The sequence below is a fragment of the Eptatretus burgeri genome, chromosome 4 (genome assembly GCF_056783735.1).
Source record: "Eptatretus burgeri isolate ZD-2024b chromosome 4, Ebu_testis_v1, whole genome shotgun sequence".
Classification (NCBI taxonomy): domain Eukaryota; kingdom Metazoa; phylum Chordata; class Myxini; order Myxiniformes; family Myxinidae; genus Eptatretus; species Eptatretus burgeri.
Window position 1 is genome coordinate 21147354 of NC_140964.1, and position 17353 is coordinate 21164706.

The 17353-nt window shown below is 39.0% G+C and overlaps 1 long non-coding RNA gene across 1 annotated transcript; it reads right to left on the reverse strand.

Moving 5' to 3' along the window:
• Positions 1 to 1178: 1178 nt before the first annotated feature.
• LOC147027602 (uncharacterized) lies at positions 1179 to 15960 on the reverse strand. Its single transcript, XR_015056889.1, has 3 exons — positions 15855 to 15960; positions 10068 to 10148; positions 1179 to 1320 (listed from the first exon to the last, which is right to left on the reverse strand). It is a non-coding gene; the product is annotated as an uncharacterized LOC147027602 (long non-coding RNA).
• Positions 15961 to 17353: the final 1393 nt, after the last annotated feature.

Here is a 17353-nt window from a genome sequence, read left to right on the forward strand (position 1 = left end):
CCCATTTCCCTGTTTGTGTCTCTGTTTCGCTTGGGCTACTCCAAACTGCTCATCCCATCCACCCCCCCCCCTATATTCTTCATAAATAAACCTTTGAAAAGGTAAGACATGTGATCGATACATCTGCTTCCCGTGCATGCCGCTTCTCCAAAATTGCTTCATTTGGGGAATGGAAAAGTTGGAGAATAACAAAATGTAATACAGGACCGTTTTGGAAATCCCTGGAGGCATACATTAAAAAATTGGGAATGAGGCATATTGTGTTTGTCAGCCTCAGATGTGATTATGTATGTATGTATGCATGCATGCATGTATATATATATATATATATATATATATATATATATATATATATATATATATATATATATATATATATATATATATATATATATATATATAATGATTTCTATCATATAGATTTACATATTCCAGATGCAAATAAAGAGCATACTTTAAGCAATATGAAATGTGCAGGTAAAGCAGGGTACTGCAGTAACTGAATCAAACTGTAGCAATACATATTGTTCATAAGGAGAGATGGGGGGGGGGGGCAGAACAGAGGATAAGGATATGGTCGATTATTTGCCAAAACTCGGCAGAGCAGAACAATTAATTTTTTTTGTATATCTTGTCAAGGCTCGTATTAGAGCTAACCCACAACGCACATCAAGGGGGGCATGAGACAAGAGGGGCGGGAGTGGGAAGGACAAAACAGTGGGGAACAGAGACATTAAGAGATCTGTGGAAGGGAGAGGGATGGGGTGGGGAACATGGGATATGCAAGATGGACATAACAGGGACTATCAGGAAGGAAAGCAGGGAATTTGAAGGAGGTGGGTTTGGGGGTGGATTAATGGGGGTAGAAAAGATCGAGGATTTGGAAGGGGGATGATAAAAGGTGGTGGTGAACAGCTGTTTTGAAGGCCTGGAGGGAAGAATGGGATTGAACAGAGTGTGGGAGTTTATTCCAATGGCATGAAAAAAAGAGGAATGAAAAAGAGAAGGTAAGCAATGATTCGTGATTTTGGTAGTGTTACCAGAAGGGGGTTGTTGGTGGACAATGAGCGCCCTGTGGAAAGATGGTGTGGGAAAATCGCAGACAGAGCGTGGGGGGCGGGGGGGGGGTGAGACCGCAGAGGAGATGGTAGAAGACAAAGGCCACTGACCTACCTGCGATGAGAGAGTAAGAGGTCCGAAGACTCAGCCTCATCGCGGGAGATGCCAATGATCCGAAATGCCCTGGTTTCCACAGCGTGAAGCCGAGAAAGGTGAGAGGCAGGAGAACCAGCCCAGAGGGGAGAGCAGTACTCCATCAGGCTGCGGACGAAAGCTTTGTTTGTGGTCAGGAGCTCAGGTGGGCCGAGGAAGGGAAACATAAGACACATTAGGACACATAAGACAGGCATGAACAACTAATGTGATGTATTTGTCATGGTTATGTTATAGACACTGCAGAAAATGGTGCTAAAACTGGAATTAATTAATTTATTCGACTTTTACAATCTTTATCTTATTGAAATTGAATTATATTCTTGAAAAATATAGAACACAATTCACCCTTATAATACTTCCAAAAACCTCCAGTTTTGCGGGACTTCAATTTAAATAAAGGTTCAATGGGGGTGGTGTATAAGCATGGTGTTGGGGACTGCTTCTGGACTACTTCAACAGCACTAAACTTTCCGAATTTTTTTAATGTGTTCAAGCTCTCCCAAGAGCCTCAAGTGCAGATACAATAATAATAATAATAATAATAATAATAATAATAACTAGAACTGCCACTTTATAACTGCTGGCAGTGATGACTGGGTACCCAGTCCGTCCGCCATTGACACAACTGATACAACATGAGACTTAAATCATAGTCGCAAAGTTTCGCATTTATCGGATAAGCGGTGCCAGAGAAAACATTATTTAATGGTGATACAACCACAGGCCTGCTTCGAGACGGCGCGGAACAGACGAGTTACGAACCGGGCAGCACAAAGCGTTCAATTTCCTTATTACTGGCGAACAGATTCAAATAATTAAATAATTCTGGCTGCCAAACCGCATGACCGATCAGGTTGAAATTTTAAACGTTTGTTTCGCATGTCGGCTAAATTACAAATGTGAAGTTTCGTATATATAGAAGCAGTGGTTCCAGAGTAAACATTAATTAATATTTATCCTTCAATCCAAGATGGCGGCCAAACCATGTGACTTATGACGTCATAATTTTCAACACATGTGCAAACACGAATGTAGACGATAAGCGCAAATTTTCGCTTCGCTAGGTTAAGCAGTTCCAGAGAAAACATTATTTAATATTTTTCTTAAAACCAACATGGCTGCCAAACCCTGGGCCCGATCGCGTTGAAATTTCAAACCCTCATTCCGCATGAGCGTTCCACCATAAACTTGATGTTTCACATTTATTGATGCAGTAGTTCCAGAGTAAACATTAATTAATATTTTTCCTTCAATCCACGATGGCTGCCAAACGTTGCGTCGTACCTCAAAAGGGGTGAGAACTTTTTATTCGTCATGGAGAGGCGGTCATAGTGGTGGAGTTTCGCCTGGATCTGTTCAGTCCTTTCAGAGAAAAATACGTTTAAAGATATTATTTTTTAATCCAAGATGGCTGACGAACCATGTGACCTATGACATTACAAATTTAAATTCTGCTTCCAACTGGGTATTGGAACACGTTTCTGAAGTTTCGTGTTAATCGGTAAAGGTGCGTTTTTCTATCCAAGATGGCCGCCAAACCATGTGACGTGTGACATCATAATTTTTACCACGCATGCACAGACAAAGGTAGATGATAATTACAAATTTTCGATTCGTTTGGTTAAGCGGTTCCAGAGAAAACATTATTTAATATTTTTCTTAAATCCAAGATGGCGGCCAAACCATGCGACTTATCAATTTTAAATTAACAAACTTATATCGCCTTCCTGTCCTGAATATAGTTCTGAAATCTCCCCTTCATTGGGCCAACGCTTCTGGAGAAGAAGATGTTTGAAGGTTTTCGGGTTTTTTCAAGATGGCCGCCAAACCATGTGACCGATCAAGAACAAATTAACAAACTTGAGAAAGGACCTCATGGGAAATATATGTGTGAAGTTTCGTCTTAATCTGTCTTGCCCTTCTGGAGAAGAAGATTTTTAAAATTTATTCATTTTCAATCCAAGATGGCTGCCGAACCTTGTGACCAATGATATCATAAATTTAAATTCTGCTTTCCATCGTCGACCCGAACAAGTGTGTGAAGTTTCTTGAAAATCGGATAAGGTCTATTTTTCTATCCAAGATGGCCGCCAAACCATGTGACTTCTGAGGTAAAAATTTTTTACCATGTATGCAGACTTGAGGGAGGAAGGCAATTGCAAATTTTCGCTTCGATGGCTTATGAAATACCAGAGAAAACATTATTTAATATTTTTCTTAAATCCAACATGGCGGCCAAACCATGTGACGTATCACTTCGAAATTAACAAACTTGCATCGCATACATGTCACGAATATAGTTGTGAAATCTCGCCTTCATGGGACCAGCGCTTCTGGAGAAGAAGATGTTTGAAGGTTTTAGTGTTTTTTCAAGATGGCCGCCAAACCATGTGACGTATCAACAACAAATTAACAAACTTGAAAGAGAACATCAGGGGGAATGTACGTGTAAAGTTTCGCCTTAATCTGTCCAGCCCTTCTGGAGAAGAAGATTTTTTTTTTAATAAACACTAAAAAACAAGATGGCGGCCGAATTACGTCATCGATGACGTCAAGAAAAACATTTTCGTCAGTGATTTTAGGCGTAGATGATGCTCAGAATTTTTCAGATTTTTCCTATACGGCGTTCTACTTGACGAATTTTCACCGGTATATCGCTTCACCTATGACGTCATGAAAAATCACACGTGTTCCCCATAGGGAGCTTAGTAAAATGTATCAAGAGAAAAATTTTTCCATTGCACGGTTTCCGAGATACAGATGTCCAAAGTTTATCGTTTTTTTCAAGATGGCGCCCGCACCACATGACCAATGACGTCATAATTATAACGTGATTGTGCTATCAAAAAAGATACATACTGTGGTGAAAATTTTGTGTCGATCGGACTTAGTATCCCAGAGAAAATGATTTTTAAAGCGAAAAAGGGTGCAAAATGCCGGCGGAAAAAGAAAAATAATAATAAACAGAAGAAAAACAATAGGGTACCCTGTACTGACAGGGTACCCTAATAAATTCACACTTGTGACAATCTTGGATCTTTCCTTTCCAGGAATCATTGGTGCAGACAAAACCACCAAATAAAAATCCTCATCAAAGAATTGCTTCCTCTACAATGCCAAATCCTCATCAAGGGATAGTTGCCAATACATCAGGCAAGGGACCCAATGCAGATGTTGCCCCGAATGAGACTCAAGGCTGAGTAATGCTTTCCTAAACCCAAGCAATGTTCTACTTGTAGTCAAGGCATTTCATGTCGTCAAGCATTATCAACATTATCAATTTGATGGCTGATTGTATTCACGTACGTCACAATCAGCCCATTGCACCCACTGGTATTCAATCACATGATCTACCTTCCACAAGGATATGTATGCGAGGAGCTTGGAATCTTCCAGAAGGCCATTCAGCCCATCATGCCTGTGCTACAATGAACAACCCATTAAATTGGTCCATCAATTTCATTATTTTCCAAATACTAATTGTATTATTTTATGATTCACTTAAATCCAATATATCATCAACATCCATCTCATAACGAAGTTCCATATCACATTAAAAAGTAGGAAATTTTTTGAGAGTATGCCACACTCAATTCCATAATCGAGAGCAGATGAGGGGATCACGCCACCAACTTTGCTAATCCACCTTCAAAAGCTGTTAAAGAATGAAGACTTTTCTTGGTGTATGTCAATCTATTTACCCCATTGGGAAATCTACAAAACCATTATGCTGATAACAATTCCATCAAACAACTCTTTCTTCTGCAAGAGCAGATTGCTATTGCAACAAGGTCTGCTGATGGAGGAAAAATATAAAAGGAAACAAATACTGACCACCTGTGACGGTACTTTAAAATCTGGTTAAGTTCCATTTTCTGAAAATAAAAACACCTCACCATTTTTATCATTTCTCTGCAATAAAACATTTGAAGAGGTGATGATGATCTTTTTACCTCAAACACAAAAGGTGGAAGGAGGTGATGTTTTCACCACTGTCTGTTATTTGCGTAAATCGAAGATTGTTCAAGTATATTGGTTGGTTGCTCGTGTTATTACTTGCAAAATCTCAGTCGATTTTGTTATTCTGTCTGTCTGTGACTGTTTGTCTATTTGTCTGTTTATTGTCTTCATGTCACAATTTTAAACCGGTCTTCACGAAACTTCAACACATGATGGTGTAGTTTGTCAAAAGGAAGAAGCTGATTATTTTTGAGGTCAAAAGGTTAACATAGACCAAAGGATAACAACTAATGTCACTGAATTAATGGTCACTGAATGCAAGCAACAATAATTTTTGAGGTCAACATAGGCCGACTTTCTGAAATTGTGAATTTTCGCCCGATTGACTTGAAATTTGGAGAGGGTTTATATTTCAGGTCAATGAATTCAACCAGCCAATTTTTTGAGGTCAACAAAGAACAAAAGAACAATATAGGCTCAAGGTCAACAACTAAGGTAGTATTTCGAAAATCCTCAATTTTCATCCGATTGACTTGAAATTTCGAGAGGGTTTATATTTCAGGTCAATGAATTCAACAAGCCAATTTTTTGAGGTCAACAAAGAACAAAAGATCAACATAGGCTCAAGGTCAAGAACTAAGGTAGTATTTCGAAAATCCTCAATTTTTATCCGATTCACTTGAAATTTGGAGAGGGTTTATATTTCAGGTCAATGAATTCAACCAGCCAATTTTTTGAGGTCAACAAAGAACAAAAGAACAACATAGGCTCAAGGTCAACAACTAAGGTGGTATTTCTAAAAATCCTCAATTTTCATCTGAGTGACTTGAAATTTGAAGAGGGTTTATATTTCAGGTCACTGAATTCAATGAGCCATTTATTTTTGAGGTCAAATTTGTTTCATGGATTTTGCAAGTATCGTGCTCTGCACGACATCTTCTTCTTGTTCTGTTTGTTTGTAACTTGCAAAATCGAAGATTTTTCAAGTATATTGGTCAATCGATTTTGTTTTTCTGTCTGTCTGTTTGCCAATCGCCAAGAGGTCACAATTCTAAACCGATCATCATGAAAATTAACCAAGTTATAGAGGTGGTCTCAACTGAGAAGCCAATTGATTTTGAGGTCAAAGGTCAAAGCTGAGGTAACATTTCTAAAAATCGCATTTTTTCATCCAATTAACTTTGAAAGTTGAACAGGATTCGCATATTACGTCACTGAAATGGGAAGCCAACTATTTTTGGGATCAAAAGGTCAAAGGTCAACTCAAGGTCAAACTTCTAAAATCAAATTTCATCTGAAAAATCACCAATTTTCATCCGATTAACGTGAAAATTAAGCAGAAAATGCAGAGTGCATCACTGAATTTGGAAACCAACTACTTTTGAGGTCAAATGGTCAATGGTCAGCTTCAGGTCAAACTTCTAAAATCATCGATTTAAATGAAAAATAATCAATTTTCAGGCAATTGACCTTTAAAAAAAAACATTTTGAACACACTGTTGAGTCTTGCATGGGAGCTAACACACACACAATGTACAACAAGGGGAGCAGGAAACAAGAGGGGCAGGTGAGGGAAGGAAAAACAGTGGGGAACAGAGAAGTGAGGAGATCTGTGGAAGGGAGAGGGATGGGGCAGGGTAAACAGGGTAAACACGATGGACACTGCAGGGACTTTCAGGAAGGAAAGCAGGGAATTTGAAGGAGGTCGGTTTGGGGTGTATTAACGGGGGTAGAAAAGATCGAGGATTTGGATGAGGGACGAGAAGAGATGGTGGGGAACAGCTGTTTTGAGAACCTGGAGGGAAGAGTGGGCTTGGAGAGAGTGTGGGAGTTTGTTCCAAAGGCGGGGAAAAAGAGGAATGAAAGAGTGAAGGTGACCAGTGATTTGTGATTTTGGTAGTTTTACCAGAAAGGGGTTGAAAGCAGACCTTGAGCACCTTGCGGAAATATGGGGGGGGGGTGGGCAGATCTCAGATAGAGCTGGGGGGGGGCAGGCCGAGAGGACATGGTTGAAGACACAAAGACCACCGACATGCCTGCATTGAGAGAGCGAGAGACCCAAAGACTCATTTTCATTGCAAGAGGTACCAATGATCCTAAAAGCCCTGGTTTCCACAGCATGAAGCCGAGAAAGGTGGGAGCATGAGCCCAGAGGAAAGAGCAGTACTCCATCAGGCTGTGGATGAAAGCTTTTTTGTGGTCAGCAGCTCATGTGTGCCAAGGAAGAACTTTGCATGATAGAGGATCCCGATTTGGCAGCTGGCTTTGGAGGCTCGGTTGGAAATGTGGCTTTCCCAGGAAAGATCATGTCAGATAGACCCAGAAGCTTGAATGAAAGGACTTCTTCAAGAGGATTGTTGAGAAAGTAGATGGGGGGGGGGGGTTCCACAATCCTTTCGAAGGGACATTGTAAGAGTGTGAGATTTGTCAAGATTGAAAGACATGTTACACGTGTTGGACCAGCTTGTGATTTTATCCAGATCTGCAGAGAGTGGAGAGGCTGCTGCTTGCCAATCTGAGGGATAACAGATGCTTGGGCAGCGGGTGGAGTCATCAGCAAACAGATAATGAGGATTTTCCAGAGAGTCAGAGAGATCATTGATGAAAACCAGGAAAAGAATAGGGCCCAGAACGCTGCCTTGAGGAACTCCGGCCTGCACAGGAATAAGGGATAAGAGAACTCCATTTAGGGCCAAACTTTGGCTGTGACAGGAGAGGACGTCTGCGGGCCATGAGTGGAGATGTCCTTTGATACCATGGGAAGAGAGTTTGGTGAGCAGGGCGGGTTGCCAGACTGTATCAAAAGCATGCGATATGTCCTGGAGATGGCTCCGATTTCATGTCTGGCATTGAGGATCTCCATACATTGTTGGGAGAGCAGAAGCACCATATTCCAGGTATAGTGAACTGGTCTTAATCCAAATCGATTATCGGAGATCAAGCCATTGAAGAAGTATTTGATGTCAGAAGTGATGATGGATTCCATAACATGCTGGTGATTGTGAGAAGTCTGATTGGTCTGCAGTTGCAGTGATATGCAATCCACCCCCTCTCCAAAAGTTGCTTTGGATACATCAAATTGTCCATTTCATTAAGATTAAAATTGACCTTTTTAATCAAAGCTCAGGTCAATCGGACGAAAATTGATTATTTTTCAGATTGAATTGATGATTTTCGAAGTTTGAATTTGAGTTGACCTTTGAGCTTTTGACCTCAAAAACAATTGCTTTCCAAATTCAGTGACACCAAATGCAAACCTTGTTCAAATTTCAAGTCAATCGGATGAAAAATGACGATTTTAGAAATTTGACCTCAAAATCAATAGGCTTCTCAATTGAAACTACCTCTGCAACTTGGTGACATTTCGTGAAGATCGGTTTTAAATTGTGACTTGTAGGCGATTGACAGACAAACAGACAAACAAAGTAACAAAATCCACTGACCAACATACATGAAAAATCTTTGATTTTGTAAGTCACAAACAAACACCAGAAAGATTTTGTGCAGAGCACGACACTTGCAAAATATATAAAACAAATTTGACCTCAAAAATAATTGGTGGTTGAATTAAATGACCAAATATGCAACTTCTCTTCAAATTTCAAGTGAATCGGATGAAAATTGAGGATTTTAGAAATCTCACCGAAGATGTTGACCTTTGGCCTATGTTGACCGTTTGACCTTAAAAACAAGAAGCTTCTTCCTCATGACAAATTCCACCATGTGGTGAAGTTTCGTGAAGATCAGTTTAAAACATGTGACCTGTCAGCGATTCACAAACAGACAAACAGAAAGAATAACAAGAACAAGATTTCATGCAGAGCAAGACCTTGAAAAATCCATAAAACAAATTTGACCTCAAAAATAATTGGTGGTTGAATTCAATGACCAAATATGCAACTCCTCTTAAAACTTCAAGTGGATCGTATGAAAATTGACAATTTTAGAAATTCGGCCTATGTTAACCTTTTGGCTGATGTGGACTGCAAAAAGAATTGGTGGTTGAATTCATTGACCTGAAATATATCTCCTCTTCAAATTTCACGTCAATTGGATGAGAATTGAGGATCTTAGACATACAACCTTAGTTGTTGACCTTGGGCCTATGTTGACCTCAAAAAATAACTGGCTGGTTGACTTCAGTGACATGAAATAAATCCTCTTCAAATTTCAAGTCAATTGGATGAAAATTGACAATTTTAGAAATTCAGCCTATGTTGACCATTTGGCCGATGTGGACCTCAAAAGTAAATGGTGGTTGGATTCAGTGACTTGATTTGAAAATACTCTTCAAATTTCAAGTCAATTGGATGAAAATTGAGGATTTTAGAAATACCACCTTAGTTATTGACTTTTGTCCTATGTTGACCTTTTGACCTCAAAAACAATCGGCCTCTTCCTTATGGCAAACTCAACAATGTGGTGAAGTTTCACGAAGATCGGTTTTAAATTGTGACCTGTAGGCGAAAAACAGGGAGACAGACAGAATAACAAAATCGACTGACCAATATACTTGAAAAATATTTGATTTTGCAAATAACAAACAGACAAACAGACAGACAGACAGACAGGCAGACAGACAGGCATGAAAACATAACCTTTTTCACCTTGGGTGGCAGAGGTCATTATCATCATGATTAACAATGGACCAACTCAATGCAAGGAATTGACCTTTCTAATATTTTTCACATGGGGTGGGAGAACTTGACTACTCAATTATATGTTGAGTCATCTGACCCACATTGAAGTTTTAAAATAGAAATGTGCGAATTGGTCGAAGTATAGCACATCTGGAAAGACAACTGCACATCCCTTAATGTGAAGAAATCTGAAGTGATGGGCTTCATCGGTCTCTAACAACAGGAAGCAGAACCACAGAGCCCAATTCTCACCGCGTGCAGTCCAGCGCATTTTCAGCATTCAATCGTCTACTTTTGCCTCTCGCAAAGAACCTGTGGGGCTCCCAATTATCCCTGCAAATAAGCACGATACCATGGCAGCAATGATCAGACACCGTTGGAGCACACCTTGGGGACATCACATTTTGACGGGGATAAAATACTTGAGCCAGGGTGAACATATTTCAGAAGAAGGCAAAACTACAGAATTGCCAATGACAACAGGACAAATAAATCTATCCAATGGCAACCTCAGGGTTGGAATGTCATTTTGAAAGAACTTTTGCTGTGACTACAGACAGACGTGGACATACATGCAGACAGGTACACAAGCATGAACTAAACTTTTCTGTTATCTTGCCTGCAAATTAATACTGGTCTTATGTTCATTACCAAACACTTATGCTCATAGAACATTTTCCTTCCTTTTTGTCACCACGCTTTTTTGAAAAAAAACGAGGGGATATTGTAATCGGCTCTGTCTGTCTGTCCGTTATGCTATCTCCTAAACTGTTGTACAGAAATTCACCAAACTTTGTAGTTATGATCAGCGCGTAGCCAGAAGACGCAAGAGTGGTGTATTTTTTGGCCCACCCGCTGGGGTGGGGTCATAAGCTCGAATACCGAAATATGCAATTATGGGAACATTTTTAAACATTATAAAATGAAACTTTGTATTTGCAATCAACATTGGGAGACACATTAAACATGGAACAATTTTTTGGATTTGCCCCAGGATTATACCCCAGGGGATGGGGGCTTCGAGGCGCATGGATCAAAATGGGGGAAATAATTTTTTGACTCAAAATTTGACATTGGGTCATTGCTTGTGGAACTTTTTGCCATCTTTCAACTTTGCTTTAGGAGGGAAGTAGAGGGAATTGCGATGGTGTGCCACTGACTTCGTTCTCATATTTATTTGCTGATACATTCCGATAATCATCAGATCAGCTTCAATAATAATTTCTTCATCGAGTTACACCCACACACACTATCAGACCCCTTTTAAATGTTGATACACCTCTCTTCATTCACTTTTGATGGACCATTTGCAACTATGCTCCTTGCACAGTTTTACAGCAATTGTAGCGCTCGTGACATCCCTAAATAAACATTATTCGCATCACCTGTAGTCCAGAGACATGCCAAATGCAATGAAATGTGCTGCATGTTATCTTGCTGTTGTGTGTATAATTTTCCTCCTCATCTTTTCTAATTTTGACTCAATGAAAGTATGCAAGTGCATGTAATTGGATGGTAATGCATATGGTATCAAACAGATGCTCGTTTTCCATAACGAGATACTTTGCTGCGGATAATGTTATGAAATTGCGGCTAACAGGCACTCCAATTTTCTCAGCATTCTTGGGAATGTTATGTTCATAGATGCTATAATACCTGGCTCATGGAGGCCAGACAGCCTGAGACAGGACTGTATGAAGATGGAATGATGTGTCAGACTATATCCTGATTGGCAGTTAAGGATGTACAGCTTTTGCATCGTTGCTTGCATTATGCTTCATTATTATTATTATCATTCTCCTTGTGCATCATCTTGCTATGCAAGGATAAATGGAATACACAACAGCTGCTGCCATCGTTTCAACTGTGTGTTTGGGTTCTAGCAAACAGAGCATAATCTATGAGTTGTTTGTTGGGATTGTCAAATATTACAAGGTTCAAATGACATGACAAGACAAAAAAAGAAAACAATTCAAAACGTTTCCTAATCATTCCCCAAACGTATATACTCTACATTTACAGCATTTCACAAATTTGTCTGTCCAATATCCTTGGCCAAAATCAGTGTAATTGCGAACAAACTGATTATACTTTCACAACACACCACCAACCAAAATCTGCTGGAGCTTTACTTGATAAAAAAAAAAATAGTCAAGCAACACCAGCTCAATTAAAACAGAAGACAGAAAAAAGAAATGACTTCAACAGTCGATTGCAGATTGAGGTTCATGGATAATTCAGAGCAATTGCTGTCGTCTCACCAGAGCAGCAGCAGTTTTCTTTTCAGTATTCTCAATAAAGTCAGTTTTGTTGAGGTGCTATCTCATCTGGTTCATCCTTTTTTTTGATTGGTCAATCCAAGTTGATGTAAAATGATTATGACATTCATGATGCATTGGCCAATCCAAACAAGGCAAACGAGGTGTGCAACCCCACTACTTCGACCACTGTACCCCACGTGTTGGTGGTATCATGTAGTTTAGGTTGCTTTCCAGACTGTTTTTAAAGCTAATTTTTTTTCTTGCTGTTGTTATCTCAAGAAGAAACAGCAAGTGACCTTGGTCAAGATATGTGTTTATTGTATGAGGATGCTTTTTGTGTTTCGGGTCAAGGTGCACATGCATGGTTTGCACAAACTTTACCATTAACTTTGATGTTTGGGCTAAAGTGCATTTGCTTTGCTTTGTCATAATGTTAATGTAACAGTGTTCTTTGTTGTTTTGTAAATTCTATTATACCAAAAAGCATTTCTCAGAAGAGAAAGACATATCAAAGACGTTTTTATCTTTTTTGTTGTTGTGCGAAGTGTGTGTGTGTGTGTGTGTGTGTGTGTGTGTGTGTGTGTGTGTGTGTGTGTGTGTGTGTGTGTGTGTGTGAGGTGTGAGGGGGGCAGTTGAAGTTATGTTTTTCTTGTTGTGTGTCGTTTTGCTGTGAAGTGGGGAAAAAATAAGAAAAGACCTGTTTCCAATTCCATGTCTTTGGAATATTGGTGGAGGGAGGAAGGAAACCATTATGTGCTTCTTATATACTTTTTATTTCTTAACCCTATTCAGGTTGGGGTGTGTGTGTGTGTGTGTGTGTGTGTGTGTGTGTGTGTGTGTGTGTGTGTGTGTGTGTGTGTGTGTGTGTGTGTGTGTGTGTGTGTGGGGGGAGGGGGGGAGGTTTGTCAAAATGACCCCCATGTATAGATTTCGTGATTTCTCCATAATTGCCACAAATTGCCAAATACTGTTTCATGACTCTTTTCTTTGAAGTCTTGCACATCTTTTGATACCAAATTTATTCAAAAAAACACAACTTGAAAATATGCATAAAATTAACGGACTTGCTTATAACTAATTAACTAATTTTCTAAAACTAGCCATTTTATCGTTAATTTAATTGTTAAGAAGACATTCCATCTACACACCAAATTTTGTGTCCATCAGACATTCCACCTCTGGGATCTTTTGGGGGGGAGGTAAAAATTATCATGTCCCCCCCCCCTCCCAGCCTATGTATACATACTTCAAAAAAGCTCAGTCTGAATAGGGTTAAATATGGGGATCAAGATCGATTGGATAATATATTCAAGATCGATAAACTCAACAACACACTCAAGTGCAGAAACTATGGATTTACATGTGTATAGAAACTAGATATAAAAAAACCAAAAAAAACCCCAGATCATCGTGCTCCCTACCTATCGTGCAAATCAAATAATTCTGAAAAACCAATACTGACAACAAATGGCACAGCTCAACACAATCATAATGAACATGATCTCGCCACAACCTGGTCTCCAAGTGATTGAATAATTATTAGAGCATTTTCTTTTGCTGAAGTTGAGGTGTCATCTGGTTGATCATGCAACATTTTAAGAACTTCGAAGAAAGTTTACAATCCCTTTTATGTCGATAAATTGCCACCGGCTCTCGCTGTTAACACCTAAATGATCAATGATAGCACAGATTAATGCCACGTCGTCAATCACATGCTTTCCTCACGATGTGGAAGCACAAGTGGTCGGACTAACCAGAGGGCTTCCAAAGCCACAGCAAATGGTTGAAAATAGACATAAACTGCCGAAACCAATAAGGTAGATTGAAAAAAACCAAATACTGAGTTGGCAAGAAATATCGAGGATTGGTCCGACTACCAAAAACGAATCTTCTTCATTTTTTTCCGACGATAACGGCTGTACAAAAGGCAAAGCTTGCACACACTGCCTTGGGTCATTGCCTTGGTAATTTATGGAGTGTCTGTAGCTCTGTAGCTCTGTGTCTCTCTCTCTCTCTCTCTCTCTCTCTCTCTCTCTCTCTCTCTCTCTCTCTCTCTCTCTCTCTCTCTCTCTCTCTCTCTCTCTCTCTCTCTCTCTCTCTCTCTCTCTCTCTCTCTCTCTCTCTCTCTCTCTCTCTCTCTCTCTCTCTCTCTCTCTCTCTCTCTCTCTCTCTCTCTCTCTCTCTCTCTCTCTCCAGCAGTTGGATGATCGGCATGATCCCTATTGCACAATCAGTTTTCTCCAGAAGGGTGAGCAAGCATGCACACAGTCAAAGCTCCACTTTTTTCCATGTATATATACATATATATATATATATATATATATATATATATATATATATATATATATTTAAAAAGAAGCACCCCATTTTCTTTCCAAAAAAAGAACTTCACAAATGGAATTCTAAAAACAACAAGGATAATATGAGAGAATGGACAACATCTTGCAGAACTGATTATCATCTCGTCTGTAACAAGGAAAGATGATTCAGCATTAACGTTTACGGTCCATAAAAAAATACAATTTGTTTACATATTATACTTTGAGGGAATACAGACGATAAAACTACTCCAACTGCATGTGGTGTTTGGCAAAATATAAAATCCAGCAGTGAAAGCGCTCAAAGTACAGCCATACCTCTCTTTGGATTTACTATGATGCAGTAGCATGGAAATGCAGTAAATTTGAATTTGACGAAATCTTGAATCGAAAAAAAAAACAAAGATTCCAAAAATATTTTCAGAACAAAATAAATTCCAAAATATTCCTTTAGATTTTAGAAGAATGTTATTTAAACGTGCCATTCAAAGGAATTTGAAAGCAATCAGTGGGCATGGCATGATTGCACTAATGGTGCACACACATATTTAAATGTTGATGTTTGCCGAATGTGTGCAATTATTCGCTGGCCAATACTATATTTTAGTGGCACTTGGTAAAATTAATGTTTTCGGAAAGGTGGCGAGGCATTTTCTCGTATTGTGCCTTCTTCTTGGGTAATGGCAATTTCAGTGACAAGCTCGGAAAAACGAGCCGAGGAAATTATCGCCAACAAATTAGGGGCCAGGTTTGCAATTTGTCAGTGTTTTAGTGACCCTAACTATGATGCAGCTCATTGCTTCTCTCTTGTATTCCTCGTTTCTAATCTGGGTCTTCAATTCCTGTAGCTGCATCATTAACCAAACATTTGACCTTTGCTGCCCACGTGTCGATAAAATATTTCCGCGGGACAGTTTAACTAATCAGGGACTCTGGCAGAAACGCATCTTCAGCATCAACAATGCACCGGAAGAATCAATGCATTCAATTACAATAAGCAGATGCCAGCGCAGAAAGCCTTCCCCCTGAGGCTCTATTCTCCTGCGCTCACAAAGTAGAAAATCCACAGCGTGTGTCATAAACATGACCGTCCAGCAGTAACAAGGCACAGTACAGACTCACTATAACTATATCTGTCAGCCAGCATCATGAAATACAATTTCCAAGGTTACATCGGGAAACATTCAATTTCTGTATTGAGACTATAACTAATATTATATATATATATATATATATATATATATATATATATATATATATATATATATATATATATGTATATATATACATATATATATATATATATATATATATATATATATTCGAAATGAGCAGTATAGAGCATCATAAATATATGTGGAAAACTTACGGGCCCAGACCGTAAATTTATCGACGATAATTTTTCCACATATATTTATGATGTTCTATTCTGCTCATTTCTAAATATATTACCATCCCACCTGTGGTGTATAGAAGGGGACATGGATGTGTCCTCCCACAAAGGGAAGACGCTCACAAGAGCAGGCCCGAGCTGCTTCTATGCTTGGCAATGAGTGCCCCGGAAGCAGTGGGGGAAAGAGAGCGGCACTTGAAAATGTGGAAGAATTGTGTTGTGCAGCCGGTGGGTCACCCAGATAGCTCAGATGGCAGAGCATTGGTACGGTTTGCCAGAGGACCTTGGTTTGATTCCTGGTCTGGGCTTGTAATACATATATATATATATATATATATATATATATATATATATATATATATATATATCGATATATCCATCCATACAAACAATAAATATATATATATATATATATATATATGTATATATATATGTATGTATATATATATATATATATATATATATATATATATATATATATATATATATATATATATATATATATATATTCCTACATACATATATGTATATATAACCGGGCGTAATGGCGTGCGCCTGTAATCCGGCTACTCGGAGGCTTGGGTTGGAGGATCGCTTGAGGACGGGAGCTATGCGCTGGACCACGCTATGAGAGGGTGTAGGGCATCCCGGAATCATGGCGAAACCCAATCCTTATCCCTGTGTCGTAAGAGACGACCAGGGTTGCGTCAGGAAGGGCATCCGGCGTAAAACCTGTGCCAAATCAGAATGCGGATCATAACGGATGATCCGCTGTGGCGACCCCTAACGGGAGCAGCCGAAAGACGAACAACAACAACATATATGTATATATATACACACATGTACATAAATACACACATACAGACATATATATATATATATATATATATATATATATATATATATATATATATACATACGTAAACATACTTATATACATTCAACATATATATGTATATATATATATATATATATATATATATATATATATATATATATATATATATATATATATATATATATATATATATATATAGCAACATATACATAAATACGAATCCAGACATTATATATATATATATATATATATATATATATATATATATATATATATATATATATATATATATATATATATATATATATATATACATAATACAGCGCATATACATACATATGTATGCATACATATACATATATACATATACATATATGAACAGATGTTTGTTACTACAGAACGGACTAACGCCGGGAGCTAGTAACGGGTGGGCCTTTTGGCCTCACCACGATCGTGCCAATCGCCCCCCCCCCCCCGCGTGGGATCGGGTTGTTCACCAAACTCGACCGACCTAAGTACCCACGCGGAGGGTAGACCGGGCGATCGCACCTCGCCGCAGGTCGACTCCGGACACGGGCCACTTAAGTGATCCGTTCCGTACTATCGGGATAACCGAGCGGTGTTATCGTCAGCCTCGACGGTTCCGATTAATTATCGGGCGTATTAAGCCCACTACCAACCCTTTACGTGAAGCAAGATGGAGATTCAATTTAAGAAAAGACGAAGCG